The following is an 11594-nucleotide window of genomic DNA, read 5'->3' as shown; positions in this document are numbered from 1 at the left end:
ACTTTTCATACTGGCAATTAAGGGGCACTTGAAATGCCCTTTTGGGGCTAAACACTGATGTCTCAAGGTAAAGATGTTTCTTAAACTCATCTGGAAACACCCACAGCTCCTTTTTAATTTGACAGGCAGAGCTGATTAGCAGGTGTGCAAGGCCCTTTGCCTGATTATTTTGTTTTTAGAAGTAACTACTCTCCACTACTCTCCAGATAAAATATAAACTCTTTCTATTTTAGCCTTTTCCATATCATCTTATTTTAGATGTCTCTAGATATGCCACAAACAGGGAGGGCCTTGGTGATTTGTCCATGACCTCACCAGGGCTGAATTTACTAAGGAGTCTCTTAGTTACCTCTTCTTCTTCCCTTTGCTTTTGCCTATTATCATTTCTCAGCAGAATGGGTCAGCCAGGACCCATTGAATACCATAGGTGGATCCAAGTCTGATCTAATAATTTCCATCCATTTTTTATGCCCCTGAAGCTTTGGATAGTAACCTCACTCCAATGTGTTCTCTTTATCTCATGTGTACCCGTGTGTCAGAGGTGTAGCACCATCCAGAGATTCAGAACAAATGGAGCTGATGGGAGTGGAACTGTCTGGAAATGTTCCAGTGGTGCCAAAGTCTGCAAACACAAATCTGTTGAGGCTGAAATATTAGGAATTACATGCATTTTTGCTGAATTGCTGCAGCCTTGTTATAGAATATAATTGTGCATCTGGCATATGACTGCCTTGGGAACATGATCCCAATGTCTCTTGGATCTCAGGCTGACCGTTTATGGCCTGCCCTGCATGAGGAGACTTTTAGAACTCCACAGAGGAGCAGCCCACCCAGGCAACGTGTTCTGGAAGGGGTTCCTTGTGTTTGGTGCCTTTTCCAGCTTTGGAGACAGATATCTCAGAATCCAGATACTCAGCCTCATGTGTGAGTATATTCTTTGTTAGAGTCCTAGACAAGGAACTGAACACATTTCTATTCCTACAGGGTGTTACCTTCCTTGTGTTTGCTTCTTCAGATTCCACCAGGACAGACATTTATATAAAGAGCAATTGTGACCTGGAAATTTACCAGTTAATACATATATTTCAGAATTTGTGTTCTGTGAGCCATTTTAGTTGTAATGTTTGTTTTTGAATTAAAGGCTTGTTTAACTTACCAACCCAGTGTGAGTGCACCTATTGTCTCTTACAGTGAAGAGGTTGCAGTTGAAGACACATATATGATAGTAATTTTGACTTTTTGCTGTTTGACATGTAGGCCTATAAGGTCTTTCATGATACATCTGAGAACTTTGCAATGTGTGGAAAATGGCAAACAGAGAAAAAAAAGAGTCAAATGATTTTCTTAGAGCCAATTTGTACATGCCAGTGACATTCAGCTAATAAATAACCTAGTGCAAATAGATAAAATTATCTACAAAGCAATATATTTGTTTATTTAGCCCCTCATTGCTGTTTTGGTCACTTACCTGCTTTGGCCAGAACCACACCTTCTAAACCTATGAAAAACCTGAATTTGTTTCAGAAGAGAAAAAAAGATTTTATTACAAGAGAGTTTATTTATTTCACTCTGGTAGACATCATTAAGGATTTGATATTGCTGGATCAAATAAGTGATAGGTTATCTTAGGTTTTTCTGGCTAATCTTTTTGAAGCCAAATATTCAGAGAGCTTGGCAGTGGGTATTTAATAAACCTTAAGGTAAGATAAATGTCCAGTGGCCTGTCCAAGGTTCCGTTTTGTAGGCTGGATGGGATTCTAAGCCTTCAGACAGATAAATCATGTATATGGCTCCTGGGAGATTCAGATGTTAAACTGATCCTCTCCTGATGATAAAGCTCAGTTAAGTATCCCTTAAAGATTTTAAAATGTAGGCCTCAGTCCCACAGGATAAGGCACATAGATTCACTGGCTTCTGCTAAGGATTTACTTGAAAACAGGTGTTCTCTAGTGTGTAAACAGGGCAGGATTAAAGCAGATTCCACCTTATTTTGGTTTCTGGGAAGCTTTTACCAGAGAGTATGGAAAACTGGTGTTACAGCCATATGGATACTGTTCTCAATGGCATAAAATCCCAGTGGTCTACAGAAACTGAATCTGACGGGTACTTTTGTCTGACTGAACAGACCTCGTCTACCATTATTAGGTTTTTTCTATTGCTGCAGTTGTGAATGGGACTTAAAAATATAGGCAACAATGTCAATGCCACAGTATATGCCTGAAATTGAAATGCTCTCTTGGTCCTGTGGATTTCAATCTGTAACCTGGATCTTAACTCTGTTAAAAATCCAGGTAGAAGTATCCTTCTGGTTTCACACGTCTCTTTTGGACTAATTTCTTGCTAACAGAACTGCTTGATTAGAAGGCCCTTCCACAGAGAATTCTTCATAGGATTAGGACTGTAAGCAAGCTGTGACAGAAATGCCAGCTGTGGCATAGGATTGTGTCAGTGCTGTGGGAAGATGGCAGAAGAGCTTAGTCCCTGTGCAGCACTTCTCATTCATAGATTCTTTGAGTGTCATTTTACAGTAATATCCCAAGGTTACTCAGCAGATAAGTGACACAGATGGAAATAAGTCCAGGTGTCCTGAGCCCTAGACCACTGTTCCATCCATCCTGCCTCCAAAGAAGCAATGTTTGCAAAGAGCTGTAGGAAATGCCCAATTTGCCTTGTGTTTCACCCCGGGAAAGGAATGTTAGGTCAGCACTATTTATTTTCTTATCTTGATCTCACTAATTTTTACTTTTTAAAGAGCTCTCTCTGTAATGGAGCTTCTTGCAAACTCAAAACATGTCGTTGGTGGAGCCTGGAAAATTTCTTGCAAGTTATTGACACTTGTAAAAGGGTGATTCCCAAACTTTGCCTGTGGAGCCTGGAAAATGTTAGTGGGAGGAAGTGATCTCCTGGCAGCATGTCAGCTGTGGTGTCATGTGCTGCTCTGATCCTACAGATGACTGGATTTGAGAATAAATCATGGGTGGTTCTATCACTGCCCTGTCTTGGATTCCACCCCTTTGCTCTGAAAGGAATGGGTTTAGAGGTACAAACTCGCTGTCTGCTTCTTGGTCTGGAGCTGAACAGACTGCTGGACTTAAAAGTCCCACCACCCATTGCTACAAATCCATTAAACATCTCCAGTTAACCATAGAGCCTCCAGCTTCAGCAGCTGAGCATGTAAATTCCTGTTACCAAATAACTGCACAGTTAACTGCTTTCACATGTGCTCCCAACGTGCCCGTCTCAAAAGGCGAAATCCTAGCCTGGCTTCGCGCCGTGGGCAGCTGGACGGTGAGCAGGACACGGCTCTTTGGGAGGCTGCATGGGGCACCCCACAGCCTGGCCACTGCCTGTACACGGGCAGAGGGTGTGCGGGCAAAGGCAGCCCGGTGACAGCGGCACCTCTGCCTGACCCTCATCCTCCTCTCCCCACACCCCGTAAGAGTCAGCGGCTGCTGTGCGAGGCTTTCCCAGGATCTCATCCTGACGGAGTTGGGCAATAGGGCTGATGGTGGCTCCCGTGGCGTGGCCCGGTGTGTTCTGGGGTGATTCCCCCCCACAGCCCCACCACACCTGTCCGAAAGGAAACTGCTTTTATTTTTATTTATTTATAATTTTATTTTTCCGAGGCAGCGGGCAGGTTTTGTTCCAAGCGGAACAATGCTCTGAGGGGAGAGGAGTTTCCCGCGGCCCCGGCTGGCACGCAGGGGCTGTGGGGAGCCGGCCGCGCTCGGCACAGAAGGGCCGCGTCCCCCCGGGCCGGGAGCCCGCGGCTGAGGCGGCGCAGGCGGAGCGGGTTTGCCTCGGCCGCCGCAGCGAGCGGGCCGCTGGCCGCCCGCCAGGCCCTGATGTTTCCTCTCGCCCTTGTTCGCAGAGGCATTCAGGAAAACAATCGGGAGCGATGAGGGCTTTCCCGTTCCGGCGGCGCCGGCCAGCGCAGCCCGGCCTGGGGACCTGCCACCAGCCATCTCCGCGCTGGGGCTGGGGGACGGGAGGTGTTCAGGGGATTACTTTGAGATAAAAAAGCCCTCACCGCGGTGGGGCGATGGGTATATAGTCTGTGCATGAAGCGGGCTGCAGGCTGTCCAAGGTGTCATCTGTGCCGAGGAAATCCTGTAGAACACAAACTAATAAGGACAGAAATGCTCCAATTACCTGCCGTTTGCATTACCTGGGGCACGGCAGCAATAAACGTGAACACAAGGAAATTTGGAAAGTCCCTCCTTGTACAGATAAAACCACACCAATTGTAATGGAGCCAGCCAGGTGCTGGGAATACGCTGCCTGAGACCTTGCAGGATGCTGATTTCCCTGTAGGTCTGAGCCTGTCAGCCGAACCGGGCACAGACGGGCAAGGACATGCTCCTGATGCCGGGCTTATTCCGTGTCACCAGGACAGGCTCCAGAGGAGTTCACCAGCCCTCGCTAATGACAATTAGGGAGAAGTGTCCACCTTGAGTCACTACAGCCCCGAGAAGCTGAGAAGCAGCTGCCAAGGCTGGTATATAATAGTAAAAATGAACCTTGGCTGCAAAGTATTTGCTGTCCCCTTGCTATTTCACCGAACCACAGCTTGTACCCGTTCTGCTCTCAGGAAAGAGCTGTCTGTTGGGTGAAGCCTTGCATGTGCATATGAGGCACTTTTAATATTACAGCTTGAGTTCTTAAGTTTCTGGGTCAAATTCAAAGGTGTTTCCTTGTTCAGTAGGCAGGAATGATGAAACTAACACTGAATCTTTAAGTCGTGTCTCTCATCAGAAGCCTGTACACAAATGACCATTGTTACTAGAAGCTTTTTTTTTTTCTTTTTCAGGTAATGATCCCCTGACGTCTAACTACAGGAACCTGTTTTGGAAGAATTATAGCCTTAAGGGCAGGTGCGCTGGTTATACAGGAGTGCATCCATTTTTCCACTGTAGATGTGAAAGCCTTTGACATATTGAAGCTTAAACAAATTTTTATTTTAATGACATTTGAAAAGCACCTGAATTGTTTTTAAATGGGTTTCTTTCTAAAATAGTCTCAAGAGCACAAGCTGCAATTTTCAGCTGCACTCTTCTTCCACATCAGAAGGAAGTTGCAGGTAGAAGCTACCTTGGGCTAAAAAATTGCACAGTTCTTGTTGCTGTTCAGCTGGAGAGATATGCACGGCATGTTTCTCTTTAAGGCTGAACAGTTGTATCTCCCATCCAGCAATACCAACAGGGAGTTTTAAAAAGCAGTCTACCCTGAGTGTCATGCCTTTTCATGCTTGAAGAAACACTGGGAACTCTGTCTCAGTTCCAGTGAGTTTGTAATGTTCTTTTATCTCTGTGAAGTCTTATGTTTTTCTAGAAATTGTGGCAGCCCATGAAATGGACTTCATTTTGGAATTATAAACTCTGAATTCAAATTTTATCACTTCTTGGAGCTTAACAGAGCACTAGGTTTGTGATTTTATTCACAAAGCCATGGATTATTGCAAATTGCTTCCTACTATTTGACAGCTTCCTTTTTAGAAATTTCAACACTCCAGCTATCTGCCTTCAGCAGTGTATGATTCTAATCACTGATATGATTTCATAATCCTTTAATTCAGCAAACATTCCAGATTATCAACATATGCGATTTTGTATTTTGGGAGAGCACAGTGTAGCAAAATTTTCCTGTTGTCAAGCTTTGGGCTTTGTAGCTGAAATGCACACATTGTTAACCAGGGGTAATTTCTTAGATGGAGTTTATAAATATGTGTAACTATTCTGGGTCGTAGAGATGACATTCCCTTCAATGAATGTAAGACATAAAGCTGCAGAGTTTAAAGCCAAATTCAGCAGGAAGAAAGAAAATTACTTCCATATATCTTCTGTATGTCATTAAATGGAAAATGAGATAATTCTCCCATACATCTGAAAACTAAATAAAAAGGTCTATTCTCCTCAGTTTCTGCGGATAACTTCAGCTAATTTTTGTGGCAGTTATGCACATTGATGGGAGAAAAGATGCCTCAAGTAGGATGATACGGTATACATATATTACTAAATAAAATACTCATTTTACTAAGGATAATCCCTCTTTGTTCCAGATAGATGTAGGCATTCTTCTTAAAGCAAGTGTTTCAGTTGTCAGGATGACTTGATACATTTGTTCTTTGATGTCAAATTCAGTTGCATCACTGTGGAATGGTTGCTACAGAAACCCCAGCCCAATTTTTAAATGTATTGAGTTCACTCCTTATTACTTAGAAAAGCTGGATTTGATTTCTTTCCTCTAAAAAAGTTCATAATAAAATGGGTGAAATCTCTAAAACTGCAGCAATAAGCATGGAAAAAGTTGTCAGATAGTGAGATCAGAGACAATAAGGAAAAAAACAATTTAGAGTCCAACAAACAAAATCTATCTCTTGATAAAATGCTCCCTGTTGTAATTGAAACCAGAGCTAAATTAGATCAATACCAAAATATTAAAGTGTGCCAAACCTGTTTTCTGTAGGCTTTGCTATAATTGGATTCTGATGCAAGAGATAGCTTAAGTAGGCAAAGTCTGTTGATTCGAGACCATGATTATCCAGAGAAAAAGAGCTTCCTGCTAAGGTATACAGTACATTTACTGAGTGTTTCTTGAAGAATTCATACATTTCTATGCTGCCCTTCCATGCTGATGCATTTGAAGTCTATGTCTTGCCTACAGTAAATCTCTGTCTTGCTTAAAAAGAAACTATTTCACTGTATAAGCGAGGCATATTGACAACAGATTTAACCCAGACAACTCAGCTTTATTCAATCAGAAGAATGCTGGCCTGGTTTCAGGTTTCTGGGATACAGGCACAAATGGACATGCCCCAAGTAGAATCCATTTGTTTTCCCATGAATGCACCTAGTAGGAGGTCAAATAAAAACAAATATTTTGGCTCTTCAGAGTAAGATAGATTTCTGGAGTATTTGTGATTTTGACTGGAAATGTGATCACAACAAGCAGAGGTAGCATCTGAAATATGTTCTGTTGAGAGTGAAAAAATACATTGTTTTCTCTCTCTCTCTCTGTTTTAAGCTGTGGTTATGCCTTGTCTTCACTAATCAGGTTTATGAGAATAACAACATATATCTTTATGTTGCTCAGCTCTTTGTAGAAGCTCAGGAGTTAAGGAAAAAAAGGCATTTTTTTAGACTTATAGGATTTTTTTTTAAATGTCGGTGTAACTTACGCCAAGGAGTAGTTTATTGACTTCCCCTGTGATAGTAAGAATAAATCAATTTAGATCCAGTATACTAGGGGCCTCAGATTCTCTGTGGAGTTGCACCAAACAATGGAATAAATTGTGCAAGGGCAATTTGTCCCTAATGTTTTTGGCTATTTGATTTTGTTGAGGTTTTGCCGGTATTATTTAGATATTCACTGTAATTTATATGGCTATGTAGAAAAACCCTGCATATTTGCCTGCAGGGGAGTGAGTGCTCTCTGAAACAGTCCTTTGAACATAATAAAAGTGAAATCCCCAGGTAATAAAAAAAATCCCTGGATTTATGAATAATGTATTTGTGGAACAGGGGGGAGAGGAAGTGCTTTTTAGATTTATTCCCCCCACTCTGCTCCCCACTCAACCTGTTGGCAGAAATAAAGTCGAGGTTGGGAGTGGGTTCCTACATTGTGGATTTGCTCTCAGACACTTTTTTAAAGTCCTGGCCTAAAAGCTGCAATACAAACAGACACTAAATACCGGTAATTCTGATTTATTTGTTTGTTTGTTTTTAAAGTCTGTGGGTGTCTTCCCCTGTGTATTGACCATCTGGTTGTGGGTTAGGCTGTTTGGGATATGCCTGGCATGCTGAAAAGCAACACAAAATTGCAAAGTGATTGGAGGCCCATTGAGGATGGTTTGTTTGGGGTCCTCAGTGAGCTTTGACAGAGAGCAGGTGTTGTGATGATAAATTCAGAAAGGGGTTGAGGATTTTTCTCTTCAGCTGGTAAGTGTGTGGGAAATGCTGGAGGCGCGCTGTAAAAATAAATGATTCTTATTCAGGAGATGCTGAAATGGAAACACTTTTGTGTCACAATCTCAATGGGAAAGCTGTTGGAGGATTTTACCATTTTCACCCCATAGCAGTGGTTTGGGTTCAGCACAGGAGGGTCCAAACTCAGAGCTGAATTATGGCTGTTGAGCCTAAGTGAGACTTAAAACCAGAATTTCAGTAGGGCTCCCATGAACAAGTGTCCCAGCCATGAACATTGCCACAATACCTATTGCTGTATCTTTGGTTTTTTGAAATAAAGCTGGGAGTTTCCAAAAAGAGGATACTGGAGGAAATTTTCATAAGGTGTGAGGGGCGTACACCAGGCAGTAATCAGTTCTCTCTGATTCTCTGAGAGTTTCAGTGGATGTGATGCTCTTACAGCCCGTTAAACTTTGAATAATCCTTTTAGGAATAAAATATATTTTCTGTGACTGTGATTGTGCCAAATCATCTTAACTTGCCAAAAAGCTGCTTTGGAAAGACTTGAGGAAACCACAGCTGGGAATTGTGTCACAGATATAAAATGAGATTTATTTACTCTTCTACATCCAACACTGAAATAATAAGGAAGTCAGGAACAGATGAAAGAAACACTTGCTTTTTAGAGATTTTTTTTAAAAAATTGATTTACTTTTTATAGAGTTCCTGTAGCAAATCTGCATTTTCAACAGGGACTTAACGCTCTTCTCACTGAGGTCGTTGGCCAAACGAATACTTGGAATGAGTCTGTTTTGGGGGTAGGGAGTAAAGTGCATGTGCTTCATGCCTCAGCAGCATCTTGAGGATTTGAAAGCACCATGCTCAGTGTGCAGAGCCTGTTCCCAAGCCCATATTCATTGATGCTCTTCTCTGCATGCTTGTTTCACCTGTGGACCCTGCTTATCTTACTGTTCAACATCAGAATTCAAGTGGTGCCCAGGGACTGACTTACACAAATTAAGCATTTTATCACTATGATTTTTAAATGCTATAAAATGCTTCTGCATTTTGTGGGTCACAAGTACCCTTGTTTGTGCTAGGAACATTTGTGGACTGCTTCTACTTCAACATTTTCTCTTGGACAGTGTATATATGTATATAGAAAACTTGCAGGTTTTGCTTGGGCATATATATCTAAATATAGACTGACCCCTGCAGATATGTCTTCATGAATCCTAATGCATTCAGTGTAAATTAAAAAGAAAGAGACCTGCTGATGATAATTCTTCCAAAGTCTTTATTTTTTGGTGTTACTTGTATTTGCATAACTGATCAAGTTATGCAAGAGTGAGGGGTAAATCTTATGCTTTTCCTTATCTAATATACTGAGAGATGCATTAGCAAGAAATCTGTCTTCTACCCTGGATTCAGACAGGAACTTTCATTTATCAGAGATGATAAGGACTGTTGTAATAATGGGAATATGAAAATACAATACACCTAAGTACATGTACGTGTATGTACATCTTATCTCATTGTATGCATGTTTCTAAAGGTATTAGGCCAGTAAATTTTGTGTTCTGTTGATATGAATTATTTATTAAAATGCTCTTGTTTCAAAAGTGCACCAAATGAAACATGTTAGAATGCAATCATTTTATTGCCCCTCAAATGAATGCCCATTAAAAAATAGTTCTTAATTATTTTTGAGTAACTGTTTTAATCATTGGACAGGTATCTACTTTATAAGCAGCAGCTGGCAGGGAGGGGAGTAAAGAATGAAGCAGAGCAGAGACAACCAGAAACTGCTAATTGTTGAAGGTTCCACACCACTAGCAGAGGAGTAGAGAGTGGTTCCCTACTGGAATGTAGAGACAGCAGTAGCATGGTAAAGAAGCTGGGATTTGACAAAAGGTTATTTTAAACAATGAAAACATTTTAAGGACTCTGTAAGAAATAGTAGAATTCTTAAAGCATATAGCATGGAGTCGTTTGTAGGTTCAAACTTAGGATTGTATAGTTTGAAACATTGAGATTGGGATTTGAAGAACATACTTCTTACCAAAAAGGCCTATTTGTATTCTACAGGTATTAAAAAATGCCTAAACTTGACAAAATTGAGAGAAAGGAGCCAAAATTAAGCTGAGGAAGACTGGCATGATTGAAATAAAATTATCTAGTTCACCTTGTATCTTTACAACCCATTCAAATGTTTATGGTAGGATTTGTATGAGCAAATGTATAAACCCTGAGGCAAAATGTGCTGTAAGTGCTGTGTAAGATGCACTTGCCACCATTTCAGTTAAGTTCCATCTGCTTCTGCTTGGGGTGGTTTTGTACTGTTTTATGGACAGCTATTCCAACCGTTCTGAATGAGCTTTTTGGGGATGTAGGTGGTGTTATAAACACTTTTATTGAACTTTTTTTAAGGAAAAAAAATATTTCACTGACAGAAGAGCACTTTTTTCACTTTACTGTGCTGCATGCTCACATATTTTCAAGGCCCAACTGTCCAGTTCATCATCCTGGAATGGATGCATGTTTACTCCAGCTGATCCTCTCACATGGGGAAGGTGTGTGTGTAACCTCAACTTTAGAAAAGCAAATAAATCTGTGGTTTTAATTCATACTGCATGTACAGCACCTTTAGGCACTGCAGGATTTGGGACCCTCACTGAACATTTCCACTGAGTATGATTAGTTCAACTTTTCCTTTGTTTTGCACAACGTTGAGTGTGACTGAGTGCTTCACTGCTATTATTGGGAGGTGGATGAAGCACTTTCTACCAAAGTTGTTTTTTCCACCAAGTATCAGTTCTTAGAATATTTACTGCTTTTTTAAGCACTATATCCTCATGGACAGTCATGCTTTAGCTTTGGAAAACAGAACTTTATAAAACTAGAGCTTAAACTATGATGATGCTCTTCTGGGAAAAACAGCCAGTGTTTCCTAAGGTTTGCTACAAGGCCAGGTTTGTTGTTTGCAATCCCTGCCTTATGCCCACTGAAACTGTTAAGAAATGCCTTGTATTTTCTTTGAAAGAAATGAAGGTTAAAAAGGTCTTGAACTATTTTATTGCTACTTTGGCAATCTCAGCAGACCCCGTCTGTTTAGCACATGCCTGCAGCAGAGGTGTGGAAGAGACATTATTGTTTTGAAATACTGCGTAAAAAATCTCTTTCATACAGGCAAAAAGTGTGAAAAATAAAAACTCCATTGTATCTAAGGCTAAATACTTGTCAGTTTTTGGGTTTTGGAATGAAACAAATTTTGTTGCTAAGAAAGCATGGCAAAAATATAGAAACTACTAACTTCCACTCTTTATTTGATGTATCTGCATTATGAATCAGTGTTACTTGGCAATTTTTAGACTAAAACATTTGCATCTACGCTAGCAATTTGACATGATGCTTCAGCTGAGTATGTCTTAAATGGTGAACTAATAAAGTGGTTTTAAATGGAAATTGAAATTATCTCTTTAAATAAAATTATAGTGATTATCTTTAATACTTTAGTCAGTTAAATAAATATTTGCTTAGGGAAATATGTACAGGATGGAAGACAGTTCTAAACAGTTTTAGAAATACCTGTGTGCCTTGCAACATATTCAGAAGGGTTTTGGATTGTTTTTATCCCATAGAAGATTCAGCCGTACTCAGAGGTCCAAAACAGGTCAGTGTTGCAAAAGC

General features: G+C 40.8%; 1 long non-coding RNA gene across 1 annotated transcript in view; it reads left to right on the top strand.

The window, feature by feature from the left end:
• The first annotated feature begins 736 nt into the window (after positions 1-736).
• Positions 737-11594, top strand: part of LOC131581584 (uncharacterized) — a 92823-nt gene continuing 81965 nt past the window's right edge. The window contains exon 1 of the long non-coding RNA XR_009278120.1: positions 737-924. This is a non-coding gene — a long non-coding RNA (uncharacterized LOC131581584). The remainder of the gene's footprint in view (positions 925-11594) is intronic.

Source organism: Poecile atricapillus, chromosome 8 (genome assembly GCF_030490865.1).
Source record: "Poecile atricapillus isolate bPoeAtr1 chromosome 8, bPoeAtr1.hap1, whole genome shotgun sequence".
In the NCBI taxonomy this organism is placed as follows: Eukaryota; Metazoa; Chordata; class Aves; order Passeriformes; family Paridae; genus Poecile; species Poecile atricapillus.
The sequence above is the reverse complement of the archived record's forward strand: the minus strand, read 5'-3'. Positions and strand labels throughout refer to the sequence as shown.